Consider the following 22,903-nt stretch of genomic DNA (forward strand, 5'->3'; position numbering starts at 1 on the left):
TTTATAATAGCCAAGACATAGAAGCAACCTAAATGTCCATCAACAGATGAATGGGTAAAGAAGATGTGTAGATATATACAATAGAATATTACTCAGCCATTAAAAAGAATGAGGGTCTTCCCTGGCGGTCCACTGGTTAAGACTCCATGCTTCCAATGCAGGGGGCACAGGTTCGATACCTGGCTGGGGAACTAAGATCCCGCATGCCGTGTGGTGTGGCCAAATAAATAAATAAATAATAAAAAGAATGAAATAAGCCCATTTGCAGCAAAATGGATGGACCTGGAGTTTATCATACTAAGTGAAGTAAGTTAGAGAAAGACAAATATTATATGGTATCATTATATGTGGAATCTAAAAAAAAATGATACAAATGAACTTATTTACAAAACAGAAACAGACTCATGGACTCAAAGAAGGAACTTACGGTTACCAGGGGGTAAGGGTGAGGGAGAGGGATAGATGGGAGTTTGGGATTGACATGTACACACTGCTATATTTAAAACAGATAACCAACAAGGATCTACTGTATAGCACAGGGAACATGGCTCAATATTCTGTAATAACCCAAAGGGGAAAAGAATTTGAAAAAGAATAGATACATGTATATGTATAACTGAATTACTTTGCTGTACACCTGAAACTAATACAACATTGTTAATCAACTACGCTCCAATATAAAATGAAAATTAAAAAAAAACAAAGCAAGATTACAGAAATGTTCTGGATTTTTAAAGAGTACAAAGACATGACAACTAGATGCAATACCATACCCTAGAGTGGATTATAAGATGGTAAGTGTGATAAAGGCATTCTATCGGTCTTAAATTTACTGAAGTTGTTAACTGAACTGTGGTTATGTAAGAGAATATCCCTATTCTTAAGAAATATCCACAGAAGTATTAAGGCAGATGCAGAAAGAGGGTGAGAGAGAACTTGAGCCAATGATTAATCAAATGAGGTAAAATGACAATAAGAAGTGAATCTTTGTAACGAGTATCAGGATTTTATTTGAACTATACTTATTCTTTTTTTTTAACATCTTTATTGGAGTATAATTGCTTTACAATGGTGTGTTAGTTGCTGCTGTATAACAAAGTGAATCAGCTGTACATATACATATATCCCCATATCTCCTCCCTCTTGCGTCTCCCTCCCACCCCTCTTGAACTATACTTATTCTTGCAACTTTTTTGAAAGGTTGAAATTACTTCCAAATAAAAAGTTAAAAATAAAAACCCAGCTCTGCAGAAGCAGCATACACAAGAAGGAAAACATTTCTGCCTCCCACTGGCAAATTTACTCCAGCATGTAATGGAGTATGCCTAAAGCCATTATGCAGAAAACTAGGAATTATTGTGTGCCCACATCTCGGGTGAACTTGATTCCGATTAATGTAGTAGGCAGTCTTGGTAGTTAACTAAACTGCCTTCAAATCAAAGGCAGTGTAGTACAGGCCATGGGATTGGGTTAACTGTAAAAAAACTCGTTCTTAAGTCCCTAGGTGATACCTGACACACTCAAGCACTAACTTTGTAGGCTTGGGTACAGAAGATAAGCAAAAAGTCACACAGTGGTTCCTCTGCATTTGGCCCAGCAGCCAAGTTTAAAAGGACAAACAGGCTGTACTGCATAGAAGGTGAAATGCTTAAATGTCAGAGAAGCATTGTTAGGACCTATCTGTATGCACAGAAACTATCATGTGTTCCAAAAAGAAGAGAGTACATTTCATGAAGGGAAATGAGAATAAAAGACTGTATCCTGTTTTACCATTCCCAGAAGACACAGAAAAAAATCTTTTAACAATTTAGATGTGTTGACTTTACTGACCTATGTATTGTGTCAGTCTCAAAACCAAGGGAAAATATACAAAGTGTTTACATATTTCTCATTTGAAGGCACAACAGGGAAGCCAATTGGCATTAGTCTTCACTTTTAAAGGTGGCATCTACTTTCTAATACATTTCAGTACATCCTTAGGAGCTATAAATCTTGACTGATTCTTTTGCCTTGTATGCTCTCCACTACAGACTTTTATGAAAGGCTGGTGAAAGATTTATTCCCTCTAAAAACACATTAGCTAAATAAAGCCTTTTTTTTGCTTGCCGAAGATACTTTTTTTGTTTTTCTTTTTATTTCATCTTCTTAAGTGTATTTCCTGTACAAATGGAATTATTTAGTTGAAATTATTTGTAAAATATTTATTATACAGTGACAAATAATTGATTCTTTGTCCTTTTCTCAATAAATTGAGATTCTTTGGATGAGATTGATAAGCTCTTCAAACTCAGGTGGAATTAACAAGGAGAAGTTTTAAATAACTGAGAGTTGAAGTTGTCAGAAGTGGGACAAAGAATACTGACAGAGGAGGGCAGTTCTCTGGCTTGCTTGGATTGGGGGGCTCAGTACTGCCACACAATCTTAGGTACCCCTCTGTACCAGTTCTATATCAGTTTTGAAATATTTCTCACTTTATAAAGCTCTTTGTTCAAAACAGCAGGCTTCTTTTCTGTATCATCTTCTGTTTTTTTTTTTTTTTTTTTAATGAGTGAGAAGATGGCAGTTTGGTTAATTCAATGAAGCAGATATGAAAGGGAAGAAAAGTTAGGGTCTTAAATTGCAGTCCTCTCTATTAAAAATACGTGGGGCAGGGCTTCCCCGGTGGCCCAGTGGTTGAGAGTCCGCCTGCCGATGCAGGGGACACGGGTTTGTGCCCCGGTCCAGGAAGATCCCACGTGCCGCGGAGTGGCTAGGCCCGTGAGTCATGGCCGGCGAGCCTGTGCGTCCGGAGCCTGTGCTCCGCAACGGGAGAGGCCACAACAGTGAGAGGCCCTTGTACCGCAAAAAAAAAAAAAAAATACGTGGGGCATTTTCTCCTAGGGCAAGTCATTACATTTCTTTAGATTTCTTTACTCTTATTTAAAACTTGCCAAACATAAAGAATTAAATTGTTGAAAGAGATTAAAACTATCAATATTTACGTGAGTTTCATTTAAATAATAAGCAAATCCTAAGGAATATAGATCTCTGAGCCAGAACTCCCACCTTTGTAGTTAAGTTTCCCTGAGTAAGTTACTTTGTTTCATTAAGTACTTGCCTCGTAAGTTTCTGAAAAGACTAACAGATAATTAACAGGGCCTGATAAATAGTAAGTGTAAACAGATATTAGTTATTGGTGTTTTCACTACAATTATATGAAGAGCATTCTGTTGACCGTACATCGGTCATGGTAATGGATCTGCTCTCACCACTTGAACTGTTCTTTCAAGACCCCTTGTCCCATCATTGTGTCCTTATTTTTCCCAGGTGCTATTATAGAGTCTCTAATACCTTTGGGGATTATAAGTTTACATGTCTGGTTCTTCCTACTGAGGTAATAAACTCCTTCAGTGCAGAGATGATGTTTGTTTCGGCTCTGGACCTTAGAACGGAGCACAGCCTGCACTCCACCCAGAACTTGTTAACATTTATTAGGCACTAACCAGTGCTAGGCCCTGCTGTAAGTGTCGAACCAGTGTTATCTCAGTCTTGAATGTCATCTCATTCTACCTCTATGAGGTGGGGAGGATTACAGTATGATCTTAATTTACAGATGAGGAAACTGAGGCACGGAGAAGTTGAAAACTTGATGAAGGGCACACAGTAAAAGGTGAAGCTGGTGATTTGATACCAGCTGTCTTTCCAGAGAGCCTGCATGCTTATCCATCTTGCATATTGCCTCTTAGGGAATAGGCAATATATATAAACACTAGGACATGCTCCCATTCTTCTTAAGCAAATGATAAGATCTCCTTAGGCAAATGGTATAACCAACAAACCACGTGAAACTAGCTGGGGCATATTCTGTACTTTGTTCTAAGCAGAATAAGACAAAATGGTGCTCTTCTCCCTAGATTAAGTAGAGAGTATTTCTTAATCTTAAATGAGAAAGTCGAATCCCAAGATTTTGTAAAATCGAACCTCTCACTTGATTCGAGTTAACCACCTCAATCCAGGGGTTCTCATCTTTAACAAGCACCAAAATTACATAGAGGACTTGTTAAAACACAGATATGGAGACCCCATGCCCAGAGTTTCTTATTTACTATATCTGGGATATTTGAATTTCTAATAAGTTTCTTATAATGCTGATCTGGAGACCACACTGAAAAGCACTGTCCTAGTACAAAGCTCAACTTACAATTCTATGTTATGTGCCTTCGCAATTCCTTGGTCCTTTACCTGAAGTCACACAACATTTACACATTTTTTTTAATGGACAATCATGCAGCCTGGCATTACATATACCTGACCATGATTTCCATTCGTAAATTTAGGAAATTTCAGGGGGTGACGTCAGCATCATAATGGAATGAGATGCTCCCTTGTCTCTCCCCTTCAATCTACAACTAGTAAAACATACATAATTCAACAAAGTTTCCTCTGTCTAAAACACCAGGACACCAGAGAGATCCACCCGTCTGTGTATCTGAAGGGGGATGGGTGCTGGAACACACAGAGGAGGTGGAAATGGGGGAACAGGGGAGGTGGTGCCTGTGATCCCATCCCCTGGCTGTGGTAGCTGAGCCCTTAGACCCAAAGAACCCAGCAGCAGCAGGAAAGGTGGTGCATGTAACTCCAGCCTCCCTGCCAAAGCAGCACCCATGGCCACAGGGAACCAGGCAGCAGTGGTAGCAGGGTTCATCCCTCCAGACACAGTAGCACACACAACTCCAGCCCCTTGTCCCTCACTTGCAGCCCACAAATGTGACAAACCCCAGACATGGCAGAGGTGCCCCAAGCCTGGCTCCCACCCTACCCTCCACCACCCTCCACCATAGTGGCAGTGCCCAGGACCCAGGCCACCCTAGATGTCACAGAGGCACCTGCCATCCTAGTGCCCCAGGTGGCAACATCAGCAGCAGCAAGGCACATGCTACCCTGGAGGCACAAACAGCAACAACAAGGGCACCTGCAACACCTCCAGCAGAGGCAGTGGTGGGTAGGAAGTGCCAATTCTCAAATATAGCCACAGGCAGCTCAGGAAGGGTGTGTGTTGGGGGGGAAACTGTGATATAGCGCCACCTACTGGGAAAAAGAAAGGTCTCTACTGACTTGCTAATTGTCCGAATCAAAGTTAAAAAAGCTCTACCTAAATAAGAAAGGTGTTCACTACTTCAAATGTGCCAGCAGAAGAACAGCTCATCAAGTGTCATGAAAAACCATGGTAACATGATATCACAAAAATAAAATGACAATTTTCCAGAAACCAAACTTAAAAGTCACAGAATATTGTGTTCTGATAAAGAATTCAAAATAGCTGTCATGGAGAAACTCAATGAGCTACGAGAAAACTCAGAAAAGCAGTTCAAGGAGCTCAGGAATAAAATTAATGAAGAGAGTAAATACTTTACCAAAGATATTGAAGCTAAAAAAGAACCAAACAGAAATTCTGAAACAGAAGAAGTCAATAAATGATATGAAGAATGTGTTAGAAAGCACTGAAAATAGAGCAGGCTCAAAGACAGAAATCTAGAAATGATTCAGGTAGAATAGAAAAGAAAACTAAGTATTTTAAAAATGAAAAATTTCTAGGAGAACTATCTGACTGAATTCAGAAAGGCAGCACAAGGATAATATTTATCCCAGAAGGAGAAGAGAGGGATAAGGGAGCAGAAAGTTTATGTAAAGAAATAATAGCGGAAAACTTTCCAAACCTGGAGGAGAAACTGGATACATATGTTCACAAAGCTAAAAGAAGGCCTAATTACCTCAACACGAAAAGACTTCCTCCAAGACACATTATGTTAAACCCGTCAAAAGTCAGTGATAAAGAATTTTAAAGGCAGCCAAGGAAAAAAGTCAGCAGCCTACAAAGTAACCTGCATTAGGCTATAAGCAGATTTCTCAGCAGAAACTCAACAGGCCAGGAGACAGTGGAATGACAAACTCAATATACTGAAAATTTAGAAATTGTTGGCCAAGAATACTCTATCTGGCAAAGTTATGAAGGAGAAATAAAGGCCTTACCAGAGAAACAAAAACTGAAGGAGTTCATCACCACTAGACCCGCTTTACAAGAAATCTTGAAAGGAGATCTTCTACTTAAAATGAAAAGGCAAAAATACACAAAACTTTGAGTAAGGTGATAGATAAGACAGAATCAGAAAACTGCAACTCTGTATCAGAATAGGTCGTTAAACATTTAATTACAGCATAAAGGTTAAAGGGAAAGAAGAAAAATAACAATAGCTACCTCAATTGGGTAATAAACTTACAATATAAAAAAGTGATAACTTGAGATAACAAAAATATAAAAGGGGAAAAGGAAAAGTACGAAACTCATATAGGCAAATGGAGATACGATTCTATCAGAGGAAAAAGGACTATTTTATCTGAGACCTTTTATAAAAACCTCATGGTAACCACAAAACGTAAATTAGAGCAGAGACATGAAATATAAAACAAGAGGAAACTGAAAAAAATATCTTGTAAAACCACCAAACTATAATAGCAGACAGAAGTAGAAGGGGAAAAAATGGAGACATAGAGTGACCAGAAAACAAAAGATAAAAGACAGTACTAAGTCCTCATTTATTAATAATCACCCTAAGTGTAAATGGATTGAATCCACCAATCAAAAAACGCAGAGTAGCTGGATGGAAAGAAGACCCAACTATATGCTGCCTCCAGGAGACTCATCTCAGCTTTAAAGACAAACATAGGGTCAAAGCGATGGGATGGAAGATGATACCCCAAGCAAATGGCAGCCAAAATAAAGTGGGTATAGCCATACTCATATCAATAAAGTAGACTTCAAGCCAAAACAGTAGAAAGGGACAAAGACAGACATTATCATTCATCAAGAAGACCTAACATTTATTAATATATATGCACCTAATATAGCAGCACCAAAATATACAAAGCAATTATTAACAGACCTAAAGGAGAAGTTGACAGCAAAACAATAATAGTAGGGGACTTTAACACCTCATTTACATCAATGGATAGATCATTCAGACCAGAAGTCAACAAGGAAACAGCTGCCTTAAATGAAACATTATATCATATAGATTTAATAGACATATATAGAACATTCCATCCAAATGAGTAGAATACACATTCTTCTCAAGCACACATAGAGCATTCTCAATGATAGACCATATATTGGGACACAAAACAAGTCTCAATAAGCTTAAGAAGACTGAAATATCAAGCACCTTTTCCAACCACAATGGTATGAAACTAGAAATCAACAAGAAAGAAGCTGAAAAATCACTAATACGTAGAGACTAAATAACATGCTACTAAACCACCATTGGACAGACAAAGAAAAATGAAAAATAAAAAAACACTGAAGACAAAAAAAAATGAAAATGTGACATACCAAAACCTATGGGATGCAGCAAAAGAGGTACTAAGAGGGAAGTTTATAGCATACAGTTCTACACAAGAAATGAGAAAAATCTCAAATAAACAATCTAACATTAAATCTAAAGGAACTAGAAAGAGAAGAATGAACAAAGCTCAAAGTCAGTAGAAAGAAAAACAAATAATAAAAATCAGAGGGGAAATAAATGAAATAGAGACTAAAAAGACAATAGAAAAGATCAGTGAATCTAAGAGCTGGTTGTTTGAAAAGATAAACACAATTGACAAAACTTTAACTAGACTAACTAAGAGAAAAAGAGAGAAGGCTCAGATAAATAAAACCAGAAACCAGAGAAATTATAACAGATACCAAAGAAATGCAAAGGCTTATAAGAGAATACCATGAACATCTATATGCCAATAAGTTGTACAACCTAGAAGAAATGGATAAATTCCTAGAAACTTACAACCTTCCAAGTCTGAATCATAAGAAATAGAAAATCTGAATAGACTGATCACTAGTAAAGAGATTGAAAAAGTAATCAAAAACCTCCCAAAACACAAAAGTCCAGGACCAGACAGCTTCACAGGTGAATTCTACCAAATATTCAAAGAAGATTTAATACCTATCCTCTTCAAACTCTTCCAAAAAATTGAAGAGGAGGGAATGCTTCTTAATTTATTTTACAAGGCCAACATTACCCTGACACCAAAACCAGACAAGGGCAACACAAAAAGAGAAAATTATGGGCCAATATCTATGATAAATATAGATTAAAAACATCATCAATAAAATATTAGCAAATCAAATACAGCAATACATTAAAAGGCACATACACAATGATCAGGTGAGTTTTATTCCCTGGATGCAAGGATGGTTTGACATCCATAAATCAATCAACATGATATACCACATTAACAAAATGAAGGATAAAAATCATATCATCATTTCAATAGATGCAGAGAAAGCATTTGACAAGATTCAATATCCATTTTTGATAAAAAGTCTAAATAAAATAAGTATAGAATGAACATATCTCAACATACTAAAGGCCATGTATGACAAAGCCACAGCTAACATCATAGTCAATGGTGAAAAACTGAAAGCTATCCCTCTAAGATGAAGAACAAGACAAGGATGCCCACTCTTGCCACTGTTATTCAACATAGTATTAGATGTCCTAGCCAGAGCGATTAGTCCAAAAAAAAAAAAAAGGTATCCAAATTAGAAAGGCAGGAAGTAAAACTGTCACAATTTGAAGATGACATTTTATATATAGAAAACCCTACATATTCCACACACAAAAAATATTAGAACTAATGAATGAATTCAGTAAAGTTGCAGGGTACAAAATAAAAATACAAAAATTGGTTGCATTTCTATACATTAACAATGAAAGCAGAAAGAAAAACTAAGAAAACAATCCTATTTACAATCACAACAAAAAGAATTAAATACTTAGGAATAAATTTAACCAAGGAAGTGAAAGACCTATACACTAAAAACTAAAAGACATTTCCTAAAGAAATTAGAGAAGACACAAAGAAATTGAAAGATATTCTATGCTCATGGATTGAAAGAATTAACATTGTTAAAATGTCCATATTACCTAAAGCAATTACAGTTTCAATGCAATCCCTATTAAAATTCCAATGACATTTTTCACAGAAATAGAACCAAAAGAAGTCCTAAAATTTGCATGGAACTACAGAAGACCTCAAATAGCCAAAGCAATCCTGAGAAAAAAGGACAAAGATGGAGTTATCACACACCCTGATTTCAAATTATACTACAAAGCTATAGTAATCAAAACTGCATGGCATTGGTGGAAAAACAGATCAATGGAACAGAATTGAGAGCCCAGAAATAAACCCACTCATACATGGACAATTAATTCATGACAAAGGAGCCAAGAACATATTGGGTTGGCCAAATAGTTCATTCGGGTTTTTCCATAATGTTATGGAAAAACCCAAACGAACTATTTGGCCAACCCAATATAACGGACAAAAGATATTCCCTTCAATAAACGGTGTTGAGAAAACTGGACAGGTACATGAGAAGAATAAAACTGTACCACTTTCTTACACCATACACAAAAATGAACTCAAAATGGAAAGACTTGACTCTAAGAGCTGAAACCATAAAACTTTTAGAAAAAAACATAGGTAATACACTTTTTGACATTGATCTTAGCAATATCTTTCTGCATATGTCCACCAGGCAAGGGAAACAGAAGCAAAAATAAACAAATGGGGCTACATTAAAATAAAAAGCTCTGCACAGCAAAGGAAACCATTAACAAAATGAAAAGACAATCTATCAAATGGTAGAAGATATTTGCAAATCATATATTTGATAAGGGGGTAATATCCAAAATACATAAAGAGCTCATATAACTCAAAAACAACAACAATAGGAAAAACAACTTTCTTAAAAAATGAGAAGAGGGTGTGAATAGACATTTTTCCAAAGAAGACATACAGATAGCCAACAGGCACATGAAAAAATGTCCAAAATCACTAACTGTTATGGAAATGCAAATCAAAACCACCTCACACCTGTTAGAATGGCAATTTTCAAAAAGACAAGAAATAACAAATATTGGAGAGGATGTGAACAAAAAGGAATCCTCATACACTGTTGGTGGGAATGTAAATTGGTGCAGCCACTATGGGAAACAGTTTGGAGATTCCTCAAAAAATTAAGAATAGAACTACCATATGATCCAGCTAACCCACTTCTGGGTATTTATCCAAAGCATACAGAAAACTAATTCGAAAAGATATAGGTACCCTTATGTTGACCACAGCATTATTTACAATAGCCAAAATATGGGAACAACCTAAATGGATAAAGAAGATACGGTGTATATATATATATATACAATGGAATGCTGCTTAGCCATATAAAAGATGAAATCTTGCCTTTGTGACAACATGGATGGGCCTTGAGGGCCTTATGCTAAGTGAAATAAGTCAGATGGAGAAAGACAAATACCATACGATATTACTCATATTTGGAATATAAATAAATAATAACAGACAAACAAACAAAACAGAACAAAAACACATAGATACAGAGAACAGATTAGTGGTAACCAGAGGGGAGGGCACAATGGGTAAAGGGAGTCAAGTGTACGGTGTCAGGTAGAAACTAAATTTTAGGTGCTGAGCATACTTCAGTGTATACAGAAGTTGAAATATAATGATATGCACACGAAACTTACAGGTTATAAACCAATGTTACCTCAATTTAAAAAATAAAAAGAAATGGTATTTCAGCATAATCTCTAGCTACGCAACAGAGAGGCATATTCCACGTGTGCACCAAAATTGACAGAATGATTCAAATACTCCCTGATATAAAGGAGAATAAAATCTGATAGGGAAATACAAGTTTGTCCACTGAACTCTTGTATTTTGTGAGAGAAAAGAGATAAAATGCTCCATGAACATTATATGGATTATACATTATATGGATGAGCATTATTCTAAGTAAAAAGCAATGTGGCACTTCAGGCAGAATAACATTTTCAAGCTATAAATGATTTTTGGCTACCCTCACTTTGTTTTCCCTTTTCCTTTCCCTCAATCCAGGCAGATGGTCTACTCTCAATTCACTGAGCTCTCAGTTCTCTACACTTCCAGAAGAGAGACTGTGCCACGATGGAAAAATAGTTACTTATCAATCTTATTGCTTTGATTTCCTAAAGCCTAACCCCTTGAGACAATGCAAGATGTCTCCAAGGCAAAATCATGATGGGATTAGGGAGACCTTTCTCCCAAGACTTAAAAAAGTTTCCAGTATGGGAGGATGAAACATCAAGAGAAGGATACGAGAGCAGAGGTTTTGGTGGGTGGAGAGAAGTGCCCTGCACTCTGTCCCTGTGGAGCCAGAGAAGAAATGCTGCACAGAGCATTTACAAAGCTAGGCCACAGACACATTCATAGATTTCCATACTCTCATGCATATTAAAAGCACCAGAAAGATTTGCACATGGCGGGCTTCCCTGGTGGCACAGTGGATGAGAGTCCGCCTGCCGATGCAGGGGACACAGATTCGTGCCCCGGTCCAGTAAGATCCCACATGCCACGGAGTGGCTGGATCCGTGAGCCATGGCCGCTGAGCCTGCGCGTCCGGAGCCTGTGCTCCGCAACGGGAGAGGCCACAACAGTGAGAGGCCCGTGTACCGCAAAAAAAAAAAAAAAGATTTGCACATGGCAAAGCATAGTGGAAAGTGATGGGGAGTGTCACCCAATTTGACAGAGGCCTGCCTGAGATGAGAAACAGGAGCATCTAAGTGGTTAGCAACCTGTACAGGGGAATGAGAAGATACCATCAACCCCACAGATGATTTCTTGGTCAGCTATACCCCACCTCAACACCTTGGACTACGTGACCCCATCCAACTTAACACACATCCCCCACAAGATGACAGAGAACCACAGACTGACCAAGATTAATGGCCCACAGCCCTCGAAATTAGCTCGTACAAATGAATTTGTGATCTGAGAATTATGTTCAATAACAACGTAGACAGGAAAGTCCTAAGCCTTTATACTTAGTAAGAAACCTTAAATAGTATCTACCATCTCATGGGGGAAAAAAGGTTTTAAGAATTCCAGGAAATAGTTCTAGGAGCCAACATACTACTAGGAGTCAAAAATAGCTTAGATTCTTACAGAAACCCCTACTAGATGGATTGCATTATCTGCATCAGATATAGTTTTTCCTCTGCTTGTCAAAAAGTCTTTTCCATTTATGTCAATATTTAAGTCTTACAAAATGACAGAAACATATCTAAAATTCTGAGGGGTTATTTTAAAAATAGTGTCTTTGTGACATTGTTATTTTACTCTTCTCCATTTTCTTATATTCCATCCCAGGATAATACCAGGATGTAATTAGCACTGCACTTAGAGAATAATATATCCCAATATTGAATATAAAATCATATCAAGTTTTAAACATTTCTATTATTAAGGGCAGTGATCCATAATAAGGCACATAGTTAAGTCTTATATAAAAGAATGTAGTCCATTTAATCCTTCCATTTTTAAAGGCTGTGAATTTTATTCATCACAAAATGCCATTGGTTTTTAGCTTTTCCTTCTGGGATGCAAACAGTTTTCCTCTCTAATTTTTCAGCTAATTACTCTCTTCTCCTCACTGATTGGAGGACTTAAAATACAGTTACTGCCTGGGCTCTCTGACATCCAGGTAGACATCTTGGGAACACTGATGGAACTGATAACAGGCCATTTTATAGGGCCTTAAAAGCTACTCAAGAAACGAACAAGGTCCATTAGACTTTCTGTCATGCATATGATGGGGAAAAATATACCACCATAAGATCCACTCAATTGTCCCACTGTGACAGCAGTAGCTATTGTGTGTGAGAGGTTTGGGGAAGGTGGCTCCACCTTGGTGTTTATGCTCTGCTGGCTAGTGGGAGTTTCGGTACGGCATCCTAACAGAAGGGGCTTTGTGATAGGCTATCAGTGACAAACAAGAACGACAACGTGCAGCCCAGTGGTTTTGACAAGAAGGAGAAGCTCAACAAAAGGAGAATGACCTGCTTCAGTTTCCCATTTCAGTCTAACATTTACTTCCTCACACAAAGCTTAGCTTGGTGTGTTGGTGTCCAAATCACATTTGAACCTTGTACAGAGTGATGAGAGTTGAGCTGAGATATTTTAAGTGGATTTCTTTTCTTTGTACCCTGCTTTGAACTGCTTTTAAACCTACAGATGTTTGGCAGAGTTGTCCAAACTAAGAAACTGAGAAAGAGAAACATGGAAAAGTATGTTCCCAAATTAATGTTTTGTTTTTATACATATGGTGTGTGCTAAATATATCCTAGAGCCCAGCCTTTGATGTATATATAATAATCTAATAAATAAGCTTCCTTTTTTTCTTATGAAAAAGACTGATTCTTCATCAAGATCTATCTATAAACTCACTTCAATAAATATTTATTGAGCACCTACTACTCAATATTATACTGCATCTTGATGGGAGAGACAGATGCAAGGTAACCAATACATGGAAACTGAGACATGTAGCCAAATAATTACAAGGTATGATATACCTTGTAATCAATGCCGCATTCCCTATCAAGGCTCTTCCAAGCTTTTCCCATATTCATTAACTCAACAATTCTACCGTCTCACCTTCTCACTTCTGACATGACATCATCTGTTACCTGAGAAAACCCAACATGAGAAAAGTCACTTCACCTGTCATCATATAGAAGTTATTTTTAAAAAAAAAAGATAACGTGTCAGAAAAGCAGTGTAGGCGCCTGTTCAAATGGAACCTAATGGAAACTAGAGCTAGTCCTCAGATTTAAAGTTAAAACTCAAATTCAGTGCTATACCAACATGTGAACATTCTCTTGTCTTACTCCTAATTTTTCCCATCACTTATTCCAACTTTTATTTCATTTTTAAAGTCTCTTGAAAGGGAAAATAAAGAAAATGAGCAAGTTTTAGCCATACACTTTATGCCAAGCCCTGTGCTAGCATTTTAGATAATGTGTCTCATTTAATCCTCATCACACCCCTCTGAGGTCAGCAGTGTGATCTTCATACAGATGGGGACACTGAGACTCAGCAAGACCTCACAGCTAGATGGGATTCAAACACATGTCTGCCTGAATAGGATGTTCTCTATGCAGGACACTGATACTCTATCAGTCTGGCTCCTTCCATTGTACATAGGACAGGAAAGGAATCAGGAAGGATGGTAGCTGCTTATGAATTACATCAAGTATTTCATACCTTTATTACTGACACATGTTCAAAAATTCCTTTCTTGGGCACTTCCCTGGTGGTGCAGTGGTTAAGACTCTGCGCTCCCAATGCAGGGGGCCTGGGTTCGATCCCTGGTCAGGGAACTAGATCCCACGTGCATGCTGCAACTGAGTTCGCATGCCACAACTAAAGAGCCCGCGTGCTGCAACTAAGGAGCTCACCTGCTGCAGCTAAGACCTGGCACAACCAAATAAATAAATAAATATTTTTAAAAATAATAATAATTCCTTTTTTAAAAAGTAGTCCTTAAAAAGTAGTCAATCTACTACCCTGCATCACTCCTTGCTTTCACTGCCAAATTTCATTTTTGAATAATTTAAAGGCATTTTAAAGCACAGTTTTAGATTTAGAGCATAGTTGAGCAGATAATACATAACACTCCATGTAGCAACTCCCCCTGCCCAAGTTTCCTCTATTATTAACATCTTGCTTTAGTGTGGTTGAGTTGTAAGCTCAAGGGGTTTTAACAAATGAATAGTGACATGCATTCATTGTTACAGTACCATCTAGAATAGTTTCACTACCCTAAAATCCCCTGTGCTTCACCTACTCAGCCCTTCCTCCCCTTCCTCCCCCTGAGCCCCTGGCAACCACAGACCTTTTTTTTTCTTCTTTTTTTTTTTGAGGTATGTGGGCCTCTCACTGTTGTGGCCTCTCCCGTTGCGGAGCACAGGCTCCGGACGCGCAGACTCAGCGGCCACGGCTCACGGGCCCAGCCGCTCCGTGGCACGTGGGATCTTCCCGGACCGGGGCACAAACCCGTGTCCCCTGCATCGGCAGGTGGACTCTCAACCACTGCGCCACCAGGGAAGCCCAACAGACCTTTTTACTGTCTCTATAATTTTGTCTTTTCCAACATGTCATATAGTTGGAATCATACCATATGTAGCCTTTTCAGACTTGTTTCTTCCACTAAGCAATATGCATTTAAGGTTCTGCCTTAGGGTCCTTAGGGGTCTTTTCAGGACTCGATAGCTTATTTTTTATTGCTCTAAATATCATTTTTTCAACACAAAATTGTAACACCTACAATATATCAGGACCCATGGTGAGGACCGAGGACACAGAGATGGATAGAACATAACCCCTACTCTCAAGGATCTTACTGCCTAGCATTAGGAGAAAGGTACTTAAACACAAAAAGTAATAACATTTTATAGGTATTATAATAGAACAAAAGAAAGGCAAAGCGGGGAGAATTCACATTTACTCCTGGTGTAGTCAGGAATGGCTCCCTACAGCATTCGGTGTTTGAACTGAGGAATCAGTGACAGCCGAGACAGAGCATCGGGAGACAAGGTGAAGAGTTTTAGGTGGGACAGCAGGACATGTTTTGAGAGAGGCAAGGAGCCCAGCCAGAAGCTGGTAGACCTGGACGTGAACACGCTAACCTCTCAGATCCCATCTAGAGCCTGTATTCTCTCTCTCAGCTCCTTCGTGTCTCTCCTCAAATGTCACCTCACCAGAGGCCTACCCAGAACACCCTGGAGGAAAGAGAGCACCTCCCTCCCACCTTACACCCTTTTCTCCTTACCCTCCTTTTTCTCCATAGCAAGTCTCAGCTTTAATATATTACATTTTTATTTGCACGTGTATGGTCTCCTCCTCTCACCAGAATGTGTGGCCCTAGGAGCAGGGATTTTAGCTTTGTTCATGACTGGCCCACAGCAGGCCTGTGACAAGCATTTACTGAGTGAATGAATACACAGTGCAGTTCTGTCTGTGTCTGAGATGCTTCCTATAGGGAAAAATGCTATAAAAGAATGTATTAACTCTTACCGGTAAACAAGGGAACATTCTAACCCTAATTTACGTATTTCCAACAACAGCTATTAAATCCACAATACTCTAATTCCCCAGATTCTAATATTGTTTTATTTCTCTACATTATATTGGGAAACAGAAAAAGGATACCAAGAGCTTTCAAAAATGTCAGATAACTTTACTGACCTTTACTGTCATTTTGACAAAACTTTTTTCTAATACTAATTCCAGGCCTGCTCTAATAAGTACTTCTTGCTACAAGAGAGTCTAGCATTTATTCAAAAAGAGGATGTGTTAAGTTAAAAACTTAAATAATTACTCTAAAGAACAGCTGAAGATTGGCACCATTTTTTTTTTTTTTTTTTGCGGTATGCGGGCCTCTCACTGTTGTGGCCTCTCTCGTTGCGGAGCACAGGCTCCGGACCCGCAGGCTCAGCGGCCATGGCTCACGGGCCCAGCCACTCTGCGGCATGTGGGATCTTCCCGGACCGGGGCACGAACCCGCGTCCCCTGCATCGGCAGGCAGACTCTCAACCACTGCACCACCAGGGAAGCCCCCAAGTATATTTTTATACAGCACATCTTATGACCTTCAGGGTAAAACATTTTTAAATTCTCTCCTTCGGGGTTAGGTCTTGAGGGCTACAACTAGTGTACTTTCCACTGGGAACACTGTCTTGGAGGGGGAGCGAGGAGCAAGGAAGCAGCATGTTCTGAGTACTACTGTGTGCAAAGTGCTTCAAACAGCACCACTCCCAGACATGGCTAAAGCCTGAGCGCTGATTCAGTGATGAAAATCATGGGGAGATGATTCTGTTGTGTGGCCACAGTGACTGTTTCAGTTTTGGACAGAGTTGCCCAAGGTATGACTTCTCCAGGGAGCATTTTATGAAAAGCACTGGCTTTCTTAATCCCTTGCCTTCTCAGTTCTTGGATCTTTTCTCCCATCTTTTTCTCTAGCCAACCTCATTCATCCATGTCCAATGCCATAACTCTAGACCTTGATATCCCTAATAAATATACCACAGCAAAAAGATCTTAACGTCAAGCTCCCACCTTTTTCACATGCATCTCTTCCCTCTCCTTCCCCTTCCCCAAATCCAGTGCCGACAATGACTCAATTGAGTGGAGAGAAGTGAAGTGTTTTCCATTCCCATCATCTCACATCCTCATTTCTTACCTCTCCCAGTCTAGATTCCATGGATGATGATTACAATTTGCTTCTAACTCTTTAGTCCCTCTCTCCCTCTTTCCCACTTAATTATATCCCAAGTCCGGTTAAACTCAACTCCCCACTTTCTTTGTACCTCTGCCCCAGAAGCTGAATGTTCCTGGAGAAAACCAACAAACATTGTAGATTGATCTTTCTCTAAATTTATGATCACTTATCTTAGAAGAGTACTTGGGAGTGCCCAGGAATCCTACTGCATTTCCCATTATTTGAAACAAGTTTCAGATCTTCTTTCTCTTCAGACCTTCAAAACACCCTCCCCTCTACAGCTCATGAACTCATCTCATTATTCCCTGAGAAAAGAGTAGCAATCAGATGGGAACTCCTTCAACTTCCCACCACCAACTTTATTAACTTATCTGCATCTACACTCACATTCTCTGCCTTCCTCTTATTACAATGGAAAAAAAAAATTCCCAGTGCCTAAAAATGTCAACTCCTCCCCTTACTTTCTGGATTTCATCTCCTCTTCCCATGTTCAAGAAATTCAAGCCTGCAATTGTCCTGTGACTCTTCATGTATCATTAGATTCTCTCTGTCTACTGGATCATTCCAATAAACATAAGCATACAAATTATCCATTAGGAAAAAACCTTCCTTTTATCTCATGTTACCTTTCAATTATTACCTCATTTTTCTGACCCTTTCACAGCAAAACATATCAAGTGATGCCTAAATTTACTGACTTTCTTTTATCATCTCACCTTGTACCCTCAACCCACCCCAGTCAAGTTTATCTCCCCTCTAACCACTGAAATTGTACTTGCCAAGGTCAAAATAATGTCCATGTTGTAAAATTCTTCCTCTAGACTCTGCTGAGATCTCATCCAGTCCCATGACTTTATTATCTGTGTGCTGTTGACTCTCCATTTTGAATCTCCAGCTCTGAACTCTCCCCCTGAGTTTCTAAACTTGTTTCTCTCCTTTGCTTCCCCAGCTAATAAAGAGCATCAACTTCCAACCATTTGTTCAAACAAAATTCCTAGGAGACATTCTTGACTCTTCTTTATCCCTTACTCCTCCTACATCACGTACACACATACTTCCTAAAAAAGCATCAAGTCTGGCCAGCTGTATCTCAAAAATATCCCCTTTGTCTGTCCACTTCTCTTCAGGTCTGCTGCTACCACGCATATCCATGCCACTACCATCTTTTGCTTATAGTACTGCAGTGGCTTCTAACCACTCTTCCTGCTTCTTTTTTAGAGCTTCCAAAATCTATTCTCCATACAGCAATCCAAGTGAACTTCCTACAATGTAAATAATATAACGTTAAGTCCCTAAAAACTCACCAATGGCTTCCCTTGCCACTTAGAATCAATTGCAAAAGTTTTTTTAGTTTTGCTGAAATTTTTATGATCTAGCTGGGTTTATATCCCCAACTTCAGCCCATCCCACTCCACCTATTCCTCACTATGATCCAGCCACACAGGCTGGCCTTTCTCGTATTCCTCAGGTTTCACAAACTCCTGCCCAACTCAAAGCCTTTGAAATGGATTTTCTTTCTGCCTAGCATGCTCTATGTCAAAAAATGTCATTGCTAAATACCTTACCTAACATGAATTTCCCCTCTAGTCACTATTATCAAATGACAATGTTTTATTTTTCTTATACAATTTATTAACTAAAATTATATTATAGCTTTATTTTGCAATCTGTTTTCCTCCCTCTAGAATGTGAACTTTATGACAACATGGATCTTGAATGCTATCTCACTCACTCTCTTATTCAACTTATTTAAAGCAGATATCCCACCAAATAAAAATGATCACAATTATTTGTTGAATGAATAAATGGATACTGAAGCTCAGTTGTTATTACTAAATAATATATAATACTAAATATCAAAATTAAGAGATCATTTTGCTCTTTCTGTCTTGGAATTAATGCTTGAAATCCAGTATTTGGGTTGTGATGTAAGACTTTGTACTTCAGAATTTCCAGGAAGGTTCACTGCAATAAAGACATACACCACTGTAAATTATTTTTTACATTAAAATAAATATAAACACCCTTATATATATGTTTAAAAGTAATTGTGTGTGCAAATAATCTACAAATAATAGAAGTTAATCAATAAGCCTCAGGACTTGATATTTTTTATCTTTATTCCAACTACTATAAATTCTCCAGAGCTACAGCGAGTGCGCAGGCTCAGTAATTGCAGCACATGGGCTCTCTATTTGTGGCACGTGGGCTCTAGAGCACACAGGCTTAGTTGTCACGTGGCATGTGGGATCTTAGTTCCCCAACCAGGGATCGAACCCACGTCCCCTACACTGGAAGGTGGATTCTTGACCCATGGACCATGAGGGAAGTCCCTCCAAGTTGACTTTTAACAAACATGGTAAAAAAAAAAAAACAAAAAAAACCGTACCAGAACCTAAAAAGAAGAAAGAAACCTTCCTTGCAAAATTTACATGAAAAAGATTTACACTAGAGAAATTATTTCAGTATAATAATGTTGAAATGTAAAATAGAGAACACAACCTCTCTGTTGAAAAAAATGGTAAAAGGATTAATTTGGCTTACTTGAGTTTTCTTCAGAGAATACTTACATTGCAAGTTTATTTATACCTTTGTTTTTGATTAAGTGCAAATTCAAATATCCTTAAGGTCAGAACGGCAGAGTCAAAACAAAGAGATCAAATAGTTCTATACTCAAAGGTAACTTGTCCTTTAAGCATGAACCAGAAAAGCTTTCAATTTTTGGTCCAAGGAGGTGAAAAGGATATCTATGAGGGAGTGGGGAAAATCCCCTGGTATTTTTTTCTTCCCATTCTCTCCCTTGGCCATGGGGGAAGGCACAGGCATGGAAAGTGTGCAGCAAAATATGTAACTAAAACCCAGTGTCCTAGCAAGATGACCAAGAAAGGGAAATTCTAGAAATCAGATGTGTTGCAGAGATTGAGAAGGGAAAAGAGCTCAAGAAAGTACCCAGTAGATTTGTGTATGAACTCCTAGACTTGATCTTGAGCTGCAAATGTATGGATCTGAGCCTAAACAGGATACCAAAGGCTTTGAGAAATGAACTACAGGGTAGACAACTGCCCATATTCCACACTCTCACTAAAAATAGAAGAGAGAACATTTTTCAACTGATTTAATGAGCTTAGAACTACGCTGATATGAGAACCAAACAAAGATATTACAAGAAAAGACGACTATGGAAATTTTCACTCATGAAGAAATAAAGAATAAAAAAATAATGTAGAAAATAAAGGACACCAAAAGTTACCTCTTTGAGTATCTCATGAAAGTTGACAAATCTTCAGCTGGATGGATCAATAAAAAAGAAGAGAAGACTCAAATTAAAATCAGGATTGAAAGTAGGAATATTACTACTGAACTTACAGAAATAAAAAGGATTGAAATTAAATACTATGAACGAGTGTATGCCAATAAATTAGATAAACTAGATGAATAAACAAATTTCTAAAAATATACAAATCACCAACACTGAATCAAAAAATAGAAAATGTAAATAGACCAATAACAAGTAAAGATATTGAATCGTAATCAAAAACTTTCCCACAAAGGAAAGCCCAGGAACAGATGGCAAATTCTATCAAACATTAAAAGAAGAATGAACACCAATCCTTCTCAAACTCATCCAAAAGAACAGTGGAGGAAGGTACACTCTCTAACTCATTATATGAGGTCCATGTTATTCTGCCACCAAAGCCAAACAAAGACATCACAAGAAAAGAACACTACAGATCAATATCCCTTATGCATACAGATACAAAAATCCTCAACAATACACAAACAAAGTGAACTCAGCAGCAGATAAAAGGATTACACACCAGGATAAGTGGGATTCAGCCCAGGAATGCAAGGTTAAGCACATGAAAATCAATGTAATACACTACATTAATAAAATGAAGGGATAAAACATACATGATCAGCTCAATATATGCAGTAAAAACATTTTGCAAAATCCAACATCCTTTCATGATAACAAACAAACAAACAAAACAAAACACTCAACAAACTAGATATTGAAGGGAATTTCCTCAACCTTACAAAGTTCATGTACAAAAAACCACAGAGCTAACATTTTACCTAATGTTGAAAGACTGGATGTTTTCCCCCTAAGATCAGGAACAACAGAAGGATGTCCATTCTTGCCACTTCTATTCAACATTGTACTAGAGGTGGTAGCCAGTGCAATTATGTAATAAAAAGAAATTAAAGGCATCTATCTCTATTCAAAGATGACATGATCTTATATATATATATGCACATATACATATTATAGATCACAATGACTATTAGAGTGCAAAACAAAGTGAGCAAAGTTGCAGGATACAAAAATCAGTTGTACTTTTATACACTAGGCATGAACAATCCAAAAGTGAAATTAATACACAATTCTATTTACAGTATCATCAAAAAGAACATAATACTTAGGAATAAATTTAATCAAGGGAATGCAAGTCTTGTACATTGAAACCTACAAAGTATTATTCAAAGTACTTATAAAGGACCTAAGTATATTGATGGCATCTGTGTTCATAGATGGGAAAACTTAATATTTGAGATAGCAGTATTCCTCAAACTGATCTATATATTCAGTGCAATCTCTATCAAAATTCCAACAGGTTTTTTTTTTCAGAAATGGAAATGCTGATCCTCAAATTCATATGGAAATGCAAGGGGCCTCAAACAGCCAAAACAATATTGGAAAAGAAATGCAAAGTTAGAGAAATTAAGGAAACACTCCCATTTACCACTGCAACAAAAAGAATAAAATACCTAGGAATAAATCTACCTAAGGAGGCAAAAGGCCTGTATGCAGAAAACTATAAGACACTGATGGAAGAAATCAAAGACGAAACAAACATATTCTTGGATTGGAAGAATCGACATTGTGAAAATGACTATATTACCCAAAGCAATCTACAGATTCAGTGCAATCCCTATCAAATTACCAATGGCATTTTTCACAGAACTAGAACAAAAAATTTTACAATTTGTATGGAAACACAAAAGACCCCAAATAGCCAAAGCAATCTTGAGAAAGAAAAACGGAGCTGGAGGAATCAGGCTCCCTGACTTCAGACTATACTACAAAGCTACAGTAAACAAGACAGTATGGTACTGGCACAGAAACAGAAGTATAGATCAATGGAACAAGATAGAAAGCCCAGAGATAAACCCATGCATATATGGTCACTTTATCTTTGATAAAGGATGCAAGAATAAGTGGTGCTGGGAAAACTGGACAGCTACATGTAAAAGAATTAAATTAGAACACTCCCTAACACCATACACAAAAATAAACTCAAAATGGATTAAAGACCTAAATGTAAGGCCCGACACTATCAAACTCTTAGAGGAAAACATAGGCAGAACACTCTGTGACATAAATCACAGCAAGATCCTTTTTGACCCACCTCCTAGAGAAATGGAAATAAAAACAAAAATAAACAAATGGGACCTAATGAAACTTCAAAGCTTTTGCACAGCAAAGGAAACAATAAACAAGACGAAAAGACAATCCTCAGAATGGGAGAAAATATTTGCAAACGAAGCAACTGACAAAGAATTAATCTCCAAAATATACAGGCAGCTCATGCAGCTCAATATCAAAAAAGCAAACAACCCAATCCAAAAATGGGCAGAAGACCTAAACAGACATTTCTCCAAAGAAGATATACAGACTGCCAACAGACACATGAAAGAACGCTCAACATCATTAATCATTAGAGAAATGCAAATCAAAACTACAATGAG

The sequence above is a fragment of the Monodon monoceros genome, unplaced genomic scaffold (genome assembly GCF_005190385.1).
Source record: "Monodon monoceros isolate NGI ecotype Baffin Bay Population unplaced genomic scaffold, NGI_Narwhal_1 Super_Scaffold_20, whole genome shotgun sequence".
Lineage (NCBI taxonomy): Eukaryota > Metazoa > Chordata > Mammalia > Artiodactyla > Monodontidae > Monodon > Monodon monoceros.